Source organism: Anabrus simplex, chromosome X, assembly GCF_040414725.1.
Source record: "Anabrus simplex isolate iqAnaSimp1 chromosome X, ASM4041472v1, whole genome shotgun sequence".
Taxonomy (NCBI): Eukaryota; Metazoa; Arthropoda; class Insecta; order Orthoptera; family Tettigoniidae; genus Anabrus; species Anabrus simplex.
Window position 1 is genome coordinate 181,904,090 of NC_090279.1, and position 17,154 is coordinate 181,921,243.

At 39.3% G+C, this 17,154-nt stretch overlaps 1 protein-coding gene across 3 annotated transcripts in view; it reads right to left on the reverse strand.

Annotated features, from left to right (window-relative positions):
* The window catches only part of LOC136886245 (alpha-tocopherol transfer protein-like), a 58,316-nt gene that overhangs the window by 33,280 nt on the left and 7,882 nt on the right, over positions 1 to 17,154 (reverse strand). Inside the window, exon 1 of one of the 3 annotated variants that reach the window (XM_067158977.2) lies at positions 2,293 to 2,398. The exons of 1 other annotated variant lie outside the window; for it this stretch is intronic. The gene's annotated coding sequence lies outside the window, so the exon portion shown is untranslated. Of the gene's footprint in view, positions 1 to 2,099; positions 2,235 to 2,292; positions 2,399 to 17,154 lie in introns of those variants that run through there. One more of the 3 variants, XM_068230606.1, reaches the window with a different exon arrangement.

A 17,154-nucleotide genomic window follows, 5' to 3' on the forward strand; every position in this document is an offset into this window, starting at 1 on the left:
ACAGTTTTGCCATGCACTTTACAATCCATACTCTTCCAGGTAAAGTGGTTTCTTTCCTGTGTCTTGTAGTGACAACCACAGAGAGCTAAATTGACTCCAGCATCATTTCCACTTACCTGTGCTGGGCTCTTCACTTTCATTTTTTTGCTATCCAACCTCTTTTGGGCAACTCATGTTCTCTTCTAACACTGAAAGTATTAGGTTTGTGAAGCCTGGAGCTTCTTTCATCTTCATGTCCTATAGTACATGGTCCTTTGATAGAATCATTAGGTAAGGACTCATCGTAATTACAAACCAGTACTACACCTAGAATACATGATGATGATAAGGACTTGCAAAGTCAGTACCTCCAGAGTCAAAAGAGAAAAACGGACCACACAAGTTTGGATTGAAAAGATAAAAGGGAGGAACCTACCATATGTTATCATATGTAGGATATGGAAATAGGCCTAATGCCAGAGTCAGCTATGCCATGGTTGCCAAACCACATTCCCAAGTAAAGACCTCTAGGACTCCCATTTCTGTCCTCTCTTATGACAAGCAGAAGATACTGTAAAAGTACTCTATGCTGCCAGCAACAGGGGGAAGAAAACAAGAATTGGCCAAGGGTGATCAGACAGGAAAGATTACAGTGAGGAGCAGAAGAGTAAGAATTAATTGACAATACACAGCAGATGAAATTTGATCAGTTTTAAGTATAGTAGAATTAGAGAATAAATATTTTTGGATATCTGATCTTCACCTGAGAGAGAAGAACATTGAAGCTGGTACCGTAATCCTTTTAAAGGTATCACGCTTAAAACACAATGGGCATGAAAATGAGACTTAGGACTTGCAGACCTAACAATTCTAGGGTTGGAAGAGAAAAAAATTAATCACATGAGGATGGACAGCTAGTAGTAAGCTCAACCTATAGTGTTTATAAGCTGTAATGTTAAACAATGGATATACTTAAGTTGTGTGTAAATTTGTATATGATGATGAAACTAGTAGTATTTCTTGTAAAATTTTCTTTCCATGGAATTGCTTGTTGTATATAATTTTACAAGGTTTATTCCACCTACTCAGTACTGTACAATAATTGCAATGCCTATAAGTACATTACAATATGTTAACAAGAGACTAGTTTCAACCCTATGTGGGTCATCACCAGCCTAAGTAAGATACACTTTTTGATTTGCCAATGTCCTAAAACAAAATTACATTGTGAAAATAAGAATTAAAAGAGTGAACTGTGTATATGGTGCAGTAAAATACACATGAATTGGTGGAATGGATCAAATGTTGATAGATAAAATTGTGTTGTACTGATCAGTGACGAATAAAATTTTTGGTTTACATATGTTACAATTAGACTTTAAGAATAGTATCACAACATTTTCTACGATGATGATTAAAATATTGCCCTCTTTTTCTTCTTCGTTTTTTGCCATTCCTTTCTTAAAAATTTTGTGTTAATTCTAATTTTTTCATCATCAGGTTCTATTGGTTCCAACTTGGACTGGGAATTCTCTTCATTTCACAGGAAGAATCCATTATAGTATAAGAAGTCGCATGGTTTTGCCTACATTTAATTTCTGTACCAGAAATATTGGACCTTAAGCAAGACAGACACCATTTGCACCAATGTTCAACATTCAATTTTTATTTTATTTTTTTACCTGAAGATGCACTTGAAATATAGAACTCAATAGAAGCATCTGGACTTTGTATTCAGACTGGCATCTTATACTTTTAATGTGCAATTTTACGTATTCACTAACAAAAAAGGGCAATATTTTAATCATCATCGTAGAAAATCGTTGTGATACTATTCTCACAATCTAATTGTAACATATGTAAACTGAAAATTTTATTTGTCATTGACTAGTACAACATAATTTTATCTATCAACATTTCATCCACTCCACCATTTCATATATATTTTACCGCACCATATACACAGTTCACTCTTTTAATTCTTATTTTCACAATGTAATTTTGTTTTAGGACATTGGCAAATCAAAAAGTGTATCTTATTTTTTTTTAAATTAGAATTAACACGAAATTTTTAAGAAAGGAATGGCAAAAAACGAAGAAGAAAAGGAATGAGTGCTCACCTTGCACACTTGTTGTGGTAGTTGTTGTCGGGTAATTATGTTTTAACTTTACTTTATTATCACGCTACTGTAAGTGACCATTGCCACCAGGATATTTCCCAATTGCGATGTATTTGTTAATAATAAGAAAGCAAGAAACCTGTCAAATTAATGCACCCTCCCAGTTATTTGATCCTTTTCTGGATTAACTTACCGTAAGAACATGGTTTGCTTTTAACTTCAACAAGATTCTGTATCTCACTGCATAACTGCATGAGAGACTATGCAAGGTAAGACATACCAGTCAGCACTAAGAGTACGGTTGTAACTGTGTCAGCAATTCCCATGAAGGTTACAACTGCCAGCTTACTGAGGGCTGTCCATTATATATGCACATAAACAAGTTAAAGAATTCAACGGATATGATTCTGATTTTCAGAACAAGTAATAGAATAAAAGAAACAAGTGTCAACACTCAATTACAATTACTAATTACTTTTCCAAAAGTATTTAGTTTTAACATCTCAATTATTTCACTGAATCAAGTCTTCAGGGAATCACTGATATATATATATATATATATATATTTTCACATGGGCATGGAATGATACCAAAGTATGCAAGGAAAAATACATTATTCCATTTTGTATCAGAGGTCATAGGTTCAATTTCTGGCTCATTCTATTATTTTACTCTTGGTCATAGGGCTAACTCAAGTGAATGGTGGTGGTGATTATTGTTTTTAAGAGGAAGTACAACTAGGCAACCATCCTCTATATAACACTAACCAGAGAGAAATTATGGAAGGGATCAAACACTTCAAAAAATGAAAGTATCAGCCTAAAGAAGACAAGGGCCAAGAAGGTCATGAAAAAGAAAGACTCCCTATGATTCGCAAACCTAATACTGTCGGGGTCGAACAGAACACGAGTTGATGAAGGGAGGTCGGATAGGATAGATGAAAGTGAGAAGCCTGGCACAAGTAAGTGGAAACAGTGCCAGGACTCAGCTAAGGGCCCCATAGTCACCAACCCACGCTCCAAACTTCAGAGGCCCTGGGACCCCTTCTAGTCACCTCTTATGACATGCAGTGGATACCGTAGGTGTTATTCTACTGCTCCCAACGAACAGGGGGATCAACTGAATGACATGAAATGAGGAGCTGTTTCATATGATCCTGGACAATAATAATAATGTTATTTGCTTTACGTCCCACTAACTACTGTTACGGTTTTTGGAGACGCCGAGGTGCCAGAATTTAGTCCCACAGGAGGTCTTTTACGTGCCAGTAAATCTACCGACACAAGGCTGACGTATTTGAGCACCTTCAAATACCACCGGACTGAGCCAGGATCAAACCTGCCAAGTTGGGGTCAGAAAGCCAGCGCCTCAACCGTCTGAGCCACTCAGCCCGGCAATCCTGGACAAGGAAGCAAATACTTTGTCTGAGGAAGTTATCACACAAACAATTTGGCACTCTAATATCTGCAGTACATCAGGCTGGGCAGCAGTTATCTGGCAGTTCAAAGGGTTACATTAGTTGCATGCATCATGTATTTGTTTTATATGAGTCGGCAATGCATAGACTTATTTAAGGCAGCTTCCCATACAGACCTAACCTTTTCATCCCTATCTTCTGCATCCAGCTTCTATTTTGTTTGTCACATTCATGTCTAATAATATTAAGAGCAACAACAATAATAAAAATGTTCTTAATTTTATGTCCCACTTTTATAGTTTTCAGATATGTCCAAGCTACCAGAATTTTTTCCTACAGAAAATTTCTTGCATGCTGGTAAGTCTACAAAACCACAACTGGTATTTCAGCACCTTTAAATACCACCAAACTGAGCCAGAATCAAACCTGCCAAGTTGAACACAAAAGGTCTGCGTTCTATCCTGTGAGCTACCAACCCGATATATTCATATCTTGGACTCCATACCATTTCATATTTTGCTCTTTCATATGCCATTTCTCACTCTATCCCTCCTTGTCTTCTGTACCACACTCCTCAGGAATTCCATTTCATTTGCCTATACTTTACTGTCATCTCTCCGAGTCAATGTCCAAATTTCGGCTGCATGTCATTATTCTATTTCTACTGCTTTTCGCCCACATATGTGAGGTCGTGGGTGTGAACTGTGTCGCACATGTGGATTTGGCACTGTTTTACGGATGGATGCCCTTCCAGACGCCAACCCTATTTGGAGGGATGTAATCACTATTGCGTGTTTCGGTGGTGGTTCGTACTATAGTGTGTTGTCTGAATATGAAGATGAAAGTGTTGGGACAAACACAAACACCCACTCCGCTAGCCAGAAGAATTAATCAGAGGCGATTAAAATCCCCAACCCAGGAGGGAATCGAACCTTGGACCCTCTGAACGAAAGGCCTCAACGCTGACCATTCCTGCTGCATATGTCATTATAGGTAAGTAATATCCCTTCTACATTACTTCTTTAGGCTTCTTTGGTACATCTTTATTCCATATTAATCTCCATACCTGGTGTTAAAAGGCACTCCCCAGTTGTATCTTTCTACAACGAGGGCAAGTCAATAAGTATCTGCAATCAATTTTTATAATTTATTACAAAAAGAGTACACACTTTTTATTGATATCATTTTTCAACATAGTCACCCTGATTTTCAATGCACATGGTCCACCATTTCAGAAGCTTTCCGATACCCTCTGCAAAAAAAAAAAAAGTTTTTGGTTGCACTGCTTCCTTCACCTGTTGATCAGAGATGCAGAACCACGGCTAATGTGCATACGGTTTGCCGCATCATCAATAGTCATTCGTCTGTTATTCAGGATCATATCACGCAATATCGGCATCAGTTACGGCTGCAGATGGATGCCCGATCTTCCCTCATCCTTCAAGCTCTTGCAACCTCTTTTAAACTGTTAATCCACTGGTAAACACTTCCCTGTGGCAAAACATCATCGCCATATTGTGCTAAAAGTCTTCTACGAATTTCCGCTCCTGGTACACATCAGACCACAAGAAACGGATTACGGAACGCTGTTCTTCCTTGGTGCAAACAGAGAATGGCGCAGCCATCTCTACATTACAACAGTGCAAGCTGTACTGATCTGATAACACTGAAACCTACCACAGACATAGACAACGGTACTATCTAGTGGCTGGTAAGCGCACAATGCCATGGAGCCAACCTAGAGACAATTAGAGAAAAATTGCAGATATTTATTGACTTGCCTACATAATTTCCATATCCAGTCTTTCATTTTCTGTCAGTTCACTTTCAAGTATTTGAGGTGTTCTACTATTTCCAGTTCCTTGTCTCCAATTTTGCTAGGTCCTTTTTTTTACTTCATCTACTCACCACCACTGTCTTGCTCTTCTCGATATTGATCTTCAATCCCCATTGTTCAAGCCTTCTACTCAGTACATTCAGCTGCTGTTGTACCTCCTCCTCATCTTCTCCCAAGATCACATCATCATCCACAAACACCATTACATTCATTCTTTCATCTCTTCTAATCCTCCCTTGCTGCCTTTAGGATATCATCCATCACCATTATGTACAGTACAGGTGACAACACGCTCCCTTGCTTTTAATAATAATATTATTTGTTTTTACATCCCACTAACTATCATCTTTACATTTTTTGGAGACGCCGAGGTGCCGTCATTTAGTCCCGAAGGAGTTCTTTTATGTTCCAGTAAATCTACCAAAATGAGGCTGATGTATTTTAGCACCTTCAAATACCACCGCACTGAGCAAGGATCGAACCTGCCAGTTTAAGTCAGAAGGCCAGCACCTCAACCCAGCATTCCCTTGTTTTAGCCCATTGTCAATTCCAAACCATTCTGTTCTACCCACTGTTATAACAGTTATCATATACTGCTTTTATCATTGTTATTAGCTCCTTGTCAGTGCCTTAGTGTGTCAGACTTTCCCATACTTTTGGTCTGGTGATCCTGTCGAATGCCTTTTCTAAGTCATTGCTGTATCCTTCCCACATTCCCAGCTCTTCTCCATGATCTGTCTCGGAAGAAAAATGGGTTCTACTGTTGACCTTTCACTTCTGAATCCAAATAGTTCCTCTTGTAACTGACTTTCCACCTTTTCTCAAATTCTTCTTTCCAATATTCTTTCATATCATATCCTTAGCAACATGGGAGATGGTGGTGATTTCTTGGTAGTTACTGCACATCTTATCTCCTTTCTTGAATATTGGTATTATAACCCTCTTTACCCAATCCTTATGCACCTTTCTCTCTCTCTCCAGACACACTTGAGTATTCCATTTTTTTTCTAGTGGCTTTACGTCGCATCGACACAGATAGGTCTTATGGCGACGATGGAATAGGAAAGGCTTAGGAGTTGGAAGGAAGCAGCCGTGGCCTTAATTAAGGTACAGCCCCAGCATTTGCCTGGTGTGAAAATGGGAAACCACAGAAAACCATCTTCAGGGCTGCTGACAGTGGGATTCGAACCCACTATCTCCCGGATGCAAACTCACAGCCGCGCGCCTCTAACCACATGGCCAACTCACCCGGTGAGTATTCTATTAGTCCACTGGAGTCCTGCTGGTCCTGTGTGGAATATCTCATGATAAAAACAACACGCTCAGTATAGTGACATCATTGTAGATAAAACATTGGCTCATGTGCTGAGAAACTGCACCCATGGTGAGATTATATGTATAAAGTGACATAATATCGTCCAAATTTATTATTTTAAACATTATGGTTTGTTTTTTGGTCTGTACTGACTTATATCTGAAAACACTGAAAAATCACTAGTTTAGATCTTTAGTAGTCCTTTAGTAGGCAGACAAAAGTCTTATTTCTTTATTTCTTATAATTGCACTTCAGTATGGAACAAAAATGAAATTTATAGCTTATAATAATGAAAATTATCAGAAGCATCCTTTTCTATCAACAATGGCTTGTTGTACCAGAAAATGAGCAGAACAAAAAATGTTCTAAACATCGTATTCCTACAATATCGGTTGTATTATTACTTTCTTAAAAAAAATTAACTTTAGAAAAATATTTGCAAAAACATCAGTGTTCCCTCAACTTAGGAATATATATATATATATTTTTTTGATCTAGTTGTTTGACATTGCACTTACACATCGAAGGTTTTCGGAGACGAAGGTATGTGAAAGGCCTAGGAGTGGGAAGGAAACAGCCGTGGCTTTAATTAAGGTACAACCCCAGCATTTGCCTGGTGTGAAAATGAGAAACCATGGAAAATCATATTTAGAACTGCCGATGGGATTTAAACCCACCTCACTGCTACATGACCCTAACCGCATGGCCAACTCGCTCAGTTTATCATAATCTGTAGCCTAGTTCCTAGTTCCCTCCCCCGCCTTCAATCAATCATACCACCTTTCATGCCAAACATTCCAGTAAATACTGTATTATTATTACATGGCTTCAGCTATGGTGTACGGACATTTTTTTTTTTTTTTGCTAGTGGCTTTACGTCGCCAAGCACACATACAGGTACCATACACCATATCAAATTACTCACAAAAACCAACTACACAACCTTGCCCAATCACCAAATGAATACCAAGGGATACAAGTAAAGTCAAATACAGAAAGATAGCCAATGTATTGTTCTCATCTCCTTCTCTGTTCGTCCTTCTTCTGATGTTCCTTAAAATGACAGGTCAGGTGTGGGAAAAGGGAGAGTGGCAGGAAAAACCCCACAAAAGGACAAGAACAACCCACATCCTCGTAACACCACAATGCATAAAATCTATCACAAGGTGTGGAGACTATCCTTGTCCATTTATGTTTTCACGTTTGTCTTCGCCTCTTCTTTCTGTTGCTCCGTCTTCCCACATTGGCGTGTGTTAGTGATGGTGGCAGTGGCAGCTCATTTCTATCCGCATACTCACTAGTGATGGGACATTCGATTCATTTTACTGAATCGATTCATTTGATTCCATTCACGTTACTGAATCGATACAGTGATCCGATACACGGCTCATTGGTCACCGCTCCTACTGCATCTGTGTAGTATGTGCTGGTAAGGCAGCAGCAACAGCATTCAGTGCTCGCAGCTGCCATCTGGTCTTCATACTATGAACTCCTTTCTTAGAAAAAATGCTAGTTACCCTACTCTAATACATCGAAGGTTTCCGGCGACGCAGGATGGGAAAGGTTAGGATTAGGAAGGTAGCAGCCATGGCCTGAATTAAGGTACAGTCCCAGCATTTCCTGGTGTGAAAATGAGGAAACTACGGAAGACCATCTTAACGGCTGCCGACGGTGGGATTCGAACCCACCATCCCCCGAATGCAAGCGCATAGCCACGCGATATTAACCGCACGACAACTCGCTCAGTCATTTTTGAAAAGATGTATTTTTCTATCAGCTGAGGATTTTTGAAATCGTCATATTTTGTATAGGCTACCCGAGACGTACAGTAGCCTGCTGGTTTTTTGATTCAACATACTGTTATTGTGTCTGTCCACATATGATTGAAGTCTTGTGCAACGATGTGACATATGAACTGAGAAAACACTGAGCCGTTCTTCCCAATATAAAACAGGTACTTTTGAGTGGTCATGAGCATGACTCATAGTCATAGGGCAGGCTAGAGTCAAGTTTAATTGTCAAATGTCAACTAAGTTATAATACTAAGATTCATTAAACTAATAAATAGTATAACCTAATAGCCTACCTACTTACTAGCTACTTCAGAATTATGTTGTGACTACCTTTTTAACACTGCAAATAAATCCATCTATTATTTAAACCTGCCTGTAAGAAGAGGACAGTGAATGCAAATGGGTATTATTTTCAAATGAGCTGAGCTCGAGAGTCCATTATAGCATACGATTCTTTCAGTGTAGCATGGCTCACTGTATGTCTCGCTGCAGTGAGCCGATAAGGAGCCGTGCGTATCTTGTGTCTCACTGAGCCGGCTCGTTCACGATTCTTTCCGTGTGCCATGGCTCACTGTATGTCTCGCTGCAGCGGAAGCTCGGCTCTCCACGTGTCCAGTGAGCCGATAAGGAGCCGTGTGTATCATGTGTCTCACTGAGCCGCGCTCGTTCACGATTCTTTCGATGTGCCATGATTCACGGTCTCGCTGCAGCGGAAGCTCGGCTCCCCGTCAACGTCCAGTGAGTGCGCCACTCAGCACTGTCCGCTGGGAGTAAGCTGAATCGTGTGCCGTGAGCTTGCCGTTCCTGTCAATCGATTCACTCGGACACTTGAATGAATCGATACACTGCTTCGAATCATTCATTCAGTAGCCAACACTAATACTCACAAGTTCACATCCAAACTGGTTAACATGCATGGCCTTTAAAGTAAAGAACATTCAAGCAAATACAAGTTTTCGATCATGTAAACTACGTTCCCAATTTCCGTGCTCTCTTACCACAGTTATTGTCATCTCTCACAAACCTGTTGTTTCCTGGCAGAGTTGTATCATCAGGATCCTGCAGGCAGTCCTACAAGTTTATAGAACCAAAACTCTTAGTACAGAGCAGAGGGTAAGGCAGTCTCGTAATCGACATTTGGAGAAGAATTGCACTCCACATGCGCTTTTCCCAGCTGCAGTGGGTAGGAAACTTCCACACAGTACGAAGCACTTTTACTTCCACTGGCTAACATCAGAGTGCAGCACTTTCTTTAGACCCTAATTGCACCCTTTTCCATTAAGTTGCAACTCTCGCACATGCTAGACCAGGCCAATTAGTGAAAGGGTATTACGGTATGGATCCTTTGCCGTCTTGCTACTTGCCCACGTGCTTGCCTCCTTCATTTCCAGTAACAGATACATTTGCCAGCAAAAAGGACCATAGGCTGAACTTAATTCATTGCCAGGTGGTCTAAATCGCTAGATGGAGATTGGCAGTGGTGGTAGTGATTATTGTTTTAAGGGGAAGTACAATTGAGCAACCATTCTCTATATAACACTAATCAGAGAGAAAATATGGAAGGGATCAAACACTTTGAAAAATGAAGGTATCAGCCTAAGGAAGACAAGGGCCACGACGGGCATGAAAGAAAAAGACTCGCTATGATTCGCAAACCTAATACCTTTGGGGTAGAAAAGAACAAGAGTTGACCAAGGGAGGTCGGATAGGATAGATGAAACTGAGGAGCCTTGCACAAGTAAGTGGAAGCAACACCAGGACTCAGCTGAGGGTCCTGTGGTGGCCAACCCACACTCCCAAGTTAAGCGCCCCTGGGGCACCTTTCAGTCGCCTCTTACGACAGACAGGGGATACCGTGGTGATATTCTACTGCCCTCACCCACAGGGGGAGGAGAGATGGGCAGTGTCAACGGCTGATTGAAGGATAAGTTTGCTATTCTGTTTATATGCATATTTTTGTAGGTGAAAGAGAGAACGTGGGTATGAAAGAAAGAAAGAAAGAAATGTTGCACATCCACCAGCATAGACCATGAGCTGCCACTGTGTTCCTATTCAAGTTTCTATACATCACTCCCATAGATTAATAGTAAGACATCTTGAAAATGGTTGTTCTAAAAAAAGAACATTTAAATATTTAGTTTCATTGATGTACTTCAGGAAACATGAAGACATTGCTCTTGGAGTGTGAACAAACTGCAGTTCAAGATATCTTAGTAAAGAACCAGATACAACAAGGACTATGCTATATTGTCCTTGTTTATATCTCAGAATCTTATTTTATAAGATGTCTTAGAACTGAACTACAGCAACGATACGGCCTCATCAGGTGTATGTTTCATACTTACCCTAAATATTAAGTTTTAAAATGTTAATATGTAGAAAGGAAAGGATAGGTGTAGGAAACAAATAAATAAAACAAATAGGACAACATTCTACTCTTCACTACTCTAGTGATACAGAAACAAAAGGTTCAACATACACAAATAAAGTTTATTTACTTTTATTTTCACAAAAAACATAACAAAAATAAACTTGTACTTTATGCACAGCATTTTTAAGTGTCCACAAGAGTCTGATTACAGTCTTATGACATTACATATGGTCAGTTACTTTTGAACAGAATAAAAGTGCAGTACAGTTCAGTCCATCGGAAAAAGAAGAAAAAAAAAAAACTGAAAGAAAAAATATGCTACAGTGAGATAATCTTGAAAGTTCACGACAGGTTTCAAGGAAACTCTTCATGAAATCTTCACAACTAAATTCCTTAATGCATATGGCAGTTAGGTTACAAGTAAAGATTGGAAACGAGAGTGCAAGTTCCAAGAAGTCCGACAACTTCTTGATGCCCAAACAACCCTCCTATGTTATGCAGTACACAGAGAGCTATAACACTCTGCTACATCTCGGTGAACTGTACAAGTCAGGAGGTGGTTTTGTCTTCCATTCACAGTGAATAGCACAGATGTATATGCCAGCGGGATGAGAAGTGGAAAGTATGATTTACCCCAGTCAGTCAGCAAAGCAGGTAGCAGGTTCCTTTGAGTCTGAGCCGTTAATTAATGGTGGATGGTAAAAATCTTTACCCTTCTGTTTGTAATTTACTGAATGTAATATTTTTAGTGTACATTTATGGCTTCCAAGAGAGTCACAGGCTGGGAGTATTTCTCTGAAATCCCATAAAAATAAAGTGCCAACTACTATTTGCTCCTGGTGTGTTAGTTTCAGAAGCAAAAATACATTGGGAATGATTCATCATTTGAAGTGCCATGAGATATTTCAAGGTAATTAAGCACTGGCTAATACCGGTAGCTTTTCTATTTTGCAAGCTGTATCTGTAGCTTAAAAATGCATTCATTTATTCATCATTCCTTTTTTGCAAATAAGTAAGCCTAGTGAAAATGAAATGTCATATGGCTTTTAGTGCCGGGATATCCCAGGATGGGTTCGGCTCGCCAGGTGCAGGTCTTTTTATTTGACTCCCGTAGGCGACCTGTGCATCGTGATAAGGATGAAATGATGAAGACAACACACACACACCCAGCCTTCGTGCCAAGGAAGTTAACTAATGATGGTTAAAATTCCCGACCCTGCCGGGAATCAAACCTGGGACTGCTGTAACCAAAGGCCAAGATGCTAACCATTTAGCCAGACAGTAAGCCTAGTTACATTTTACTATTAAATCAAAAGACAGCAAAAATTCAAAGGAACACACTATTTTCATTCAAGTACAATTTTTTTTAAAATATTCAGGTATTATCATTTGTACAAATACCTGTTTATGGCTTTTATATTATAAAAATAAGTTCCATGAAGGAAACCAGGTTTATGATGTGATAGGTTGAAACACCTCAAGTCCTGTGCTTCAGGAGAGAAATTTTTACCTCACATTGTGAATTGCAAATGTGCATGGAGCGCACCAATCTTCACTTTGATTTAGGAGGTGTTACAAGATTCTCAAGACTTTCGGCAGCTGGCTTCAAAGACTCTTGAGCAAGAAGAGATTCCATTTCTAGTTACAAGCCATCCTGTCTATATAATCAAATTAAAAGTTTTGTCACGAGGGGCAGTTAAAAAATATGACAAAAGTTGTAGTTTACAATTATTTCCTGCAATCTTTCAATGTTAATCTTACAGAAGAAACCTTTGTAGCACCAAGATGAGGGATGGTAAATTCTGATCTTCTATGCCCTGTACATTTTCATCATGGTAACAGGAGAAGAGGGCGACAACGGGTGAGGTGGTTTAATGGCATCAAGGAAGCCACGGCTCTCAATTTAGAAAGACTTCGGAAAATAGTTCATGACAGGAAGAAATGGCGCACTTTGGTCTATGGGGTCACAAAGAGTCGAAAGCGACTAAACGACTAACAACAACAACAAATGTTTCCAGTCCTGATATTTGAATGTATTGTCTGTCTGAGCAGATAATTATATGCATGACTTGTGATCTAGGCAAGTTATCGGTACCTCTCTGAGTAGAAAAAAAAAAAACTCTGTCTGAACATTGGCCGGGAGCAGCTGGGAAGTAGGACAAATATTTCTTTTTTTTTTTTTTTTTTTCTTGCTGTTTCTCTAGATGATACATAACCTGATAACTATTGGCACTTGTTCACTAGTCTATCATATATTCAAGTTATTTGATCCACGCTGTGGAAGGCAGCTGAGTAATATCAATCAACTGTTATCAGACTCAAAATCTTCACAAACATTTTCTAATACTACATCAACAACCACAACTTGTCCTTTTGAAACATTAAAAAAAACCATACAGGCAAAAAAACCACATGCAAGCAACTATGAAGAGTTTTAATTTCAAAACTTTCCAGTCTAAATAACTATTTAATTTTAATTTATACGAAAAATATGCCAATTTAGATATTGATGGGGGAGCTTGAAACCACGGTTAATTATATTTTAGGTTTCACCCTCTCACCCCGTCTTTGAAATTTTCAAATGGCGTCCCTATATTTTTATATTTATTTCTGAAAGAGCATTCATTTGCTAGCACTGTATATCTCATTCATTTGTTCTCATACCTTTTCTTTTTTTCATCATTTTGGCAACCTAGATCATTGCTTTTGTTGATCGGTATACTGTGCGACAGTGGCTGGATACAAGATTTCCTGGAAAATAAATTGGTAGGAGAGAGACTCTAGAATGGCCAACAAGATCACCAGACCTGACACCTATTGACTTCTTCCTATGGGGTGATTTGAAATCAGTTATTTATACTCCACCTGAGAACCCAAGAAATAAAAACTAGAATAACTCCAGAACATTGGTGGATTAGTCAAGACACACTCCAGAAGGTTCGCGACGAGTTCCAAAATAGGCTGCTTTACTGTCTAGGAAACAATGGAGCATTTTTTGAACACTTAAGTTGGTGAATTTAATTAATTACAAACAGGAAATTTCCCAAAATAATTCATGTTTTCAACTAGCTGACTTACAATTTATTCAAATTGTTACAGGTTGGGAAGACGACAGAAAACAAAATGGATGACAAGTACTAACAAATTATTACTCTTGCAAAAATAAGTTTCATAATACAGGGGTGCCATTTGAATTAGCCCTAGTTTTAAATTTATTTCTTCACGATTATACACCGTTTTAAAATAATTAATCACCCAAGCATAAATGTTCTATTAAATCACCTATGGATGGTAGAATAACATCTAAGGTATAGCCTGCCTGATGTAAGAAGTGACTAAAATGGGCTCTTAAGTTAGGAGTGAGGGTTGGAGTCCACGTGACCCTTAGTTGAGTCCTGGCGTTGCTTCTACTTGTGCCAGGCTCCTCACTTTCATTTATGCTACACGACTTCTCTTGGCCAACTCTCATTCTTTTTGTCGAGGCCTAGGGAGCCTTTCATTTTTTCACACCCTTTGTGGCCCTCGTCTTTTTTTAGTCAATATCTTAATTTACCAAAGAGCCAGAAACCTTCTATTCCCCCCCCCGACTAGTGTTAATAGAGGATGGTTGCCAATTTGTACTTCCTCTTAAAACAATGATCACTATCAGTACTGCTGTTCTGTTAAATTACGCTGAATAGTCACCACCATCACTTATCCAGGGTGACAAAAATTGAAAGATATGAGAACAAATTGATGCTCTTTAGTTCTTCTTCCGAGTTGAACCGTGTTGTAGTTTTCTGCACATTCCAATCAGTTTGCCAATGTTTTTAATACATTGCAGTATTCTTTGTCAAAGCGAATAAAATACCCCTATTCGATCCAAGGAAATCAGTCTCCCAAGCAGCTAAATCTTTGCAATGTATTCAAAACATTGGCAAAGTATAAGGAATATACAGAAAACAACGGCACAGTTCAACCTGGAAGAAAAACTAAATAACAGACCCCGAAAGCTTCACATCTAAGAAATGAATAAGTAGTAAGTATAAAAAATATTATTTCAAATTTCAAAGAGGGGGTTGCTGGGGATGAGGAGATGAACCCTAAAATTTAACTCACCCTGGTTTTAAACTTCCCCTACAATATATAAAGTGACATGTTTTTTGTTTAAATGAAATTCAAATTAAGTAATTTTTGAAATGACCCTGTATACTACAAAGCATACACAAAGGATTTAATTGTTTGTAAAACTTATCAAGAAAAATCAAAATGATTCATTCACTCGCACCGTCCAGGCACTAGAATACTTCCTCTTCCTGATCTTTATCCCATTTTATTAGTCAGCACATGATAGGGATTTGGCTCAGTTATACATCCGGATACCCTTCCTGATAGCTACCCTGTACGGAGGGACGTATTCTCTACTGCATGTTTCTGTAGTGGTTGGAAGTGTGGAGAGTGTGCCTGCAGATGAAGAGAAGTGTATTAAAATGTACACAAAGGCCAAGTCCCTGAGCCAGAGGAATTAACCCTGTGTGACACATCTTATGGTGACAATGGGACAGGAAAGGGCTAGGAGTGGAATGGAAGCAAGTTGCTTTACGTCACACCGACACAGATAGGTCTTATGGCGACGAGGACACAGGAAAAGGCTAGGAGTGGAAAGGAAGCAGCCGTGGCCTTAATTAAGGTACAGCCCAAGCACTTGCTTAGTGTGAAAATAGGAAACAACAGAAAATCACCTTTAGGGCTGCGACAGTACGGTTCGAACCCACTATCTCCCGACCCAGACTGAACAGCCACTCGCTCAGTACATGCGGTTATATGGAAACAGCAGAAACCAATGAGAGCACCAAAATGAGGAGTACTAGCAAAATGAGGAGTGGGGTAGCTTGCCATTGATTTCTGCTCTAGGCCAAAAAGTAGCCTACTATTGCAGGATAACTGACCCTATGAGAAACACCTTTCATAATCATCAGACGCACTGGCCGCGGTCTGAATGTCATTACTACTTCTTCTTTTGACACCACAATCCATTACTTTAATCAACCCTTTGGTTTGTCGATTTCTTGGTAGGAACTGTCCAAGCCTTGTGGTCCCCCAGTACTTCACATGTGTTAATATTCTTACCCTTTCTTGAGGAGAGAACATTCTAATTGGAATTTTCTTTTTTTTTTTTTGCTAGGGGCTTTACGTCGCACCGACACAGATAGGTCTTATGGCAACGATGGGACAGGAAATGGCTAGGAGTGGGAAGGAAGCGGCCGTGGCCTTAATTAAGGTACAGCCCCAGCATTTGCCTGGTGTGAAAATGGGAAACCACGGAAAACCATTTTCAGGGCTGCCGACAGTGGGGTTCGAACCTACTATCTTCCGAATACAAATAATATTTTAAGGCCAATTGTATTTGTAATGGTGTGAAGCTCTGATATTTGAGTTTTTCTTTATCTAAATCTTTGGCTGGCAACGCCATGTCATCTGCAAAACCAAGGCAATTTGTTTGGATTTTTCTGCCTATTTTAATATTTGGAGGGCATTTCTTAAACCATTCACTACTACTACTAATAATAATAATCATAATAATAATAATAATAGTAATAATAATAATAATAATAATTGTATGGCATCAGCTACCACGTGCAAGCATTTTAACTTGACGCCAACTGTTTGCTTTCTCGTCAATTTTGATGTTCTGTTTTACTCTAGGCCTACTAGATGGCAGAGTAAACCGAATCTCTCTTGGGTGTCTATGGCTGAGTTTTCAATGTATTTTGTTGGGTGAACACCAAATGTGTCACCAGAGATCTTTTAGATACCAACATCGTACGACATGGTGTGTCGAATGGACTTTTCTCCATCCTTCAAAAATTAGGCTGCGTCCGCCAGATTTGAACCTGCTATCTTGGGATCTGGAGGCCGATACTCTACTACGGATCCAGACCAACACCACCCATACCCCAGCAGCTTCCATTTTGTCACAGCCAAGGATGAGACTGGGACTTCAGTGCAAACCACATTTTTGTTCTAGCCTGTGCCAAGAGACACATGCAAACGTACTGCATTCATAAAGCAATGGCAGTAACACAGAGTTAATATCCTCAGCCAGACTGGGAATCGAACCCAATGCCCTATGAACAAAAATTTTATTCCACTGACCATTCAGTCAAGGAATCGAACCTAAACTGCAAAAATACTTAGAGATGTAAATCTTTCACAGAAAACTACATTTTTTTACAATGTGCTTTATGTCGCACTGACACAGATAGGTCTTATGGTGACGATGGGATAGGCAAGGGCTAGGAGTGAGAAGGAAGCATTCATGGCCTTAACCCTGACAATTATA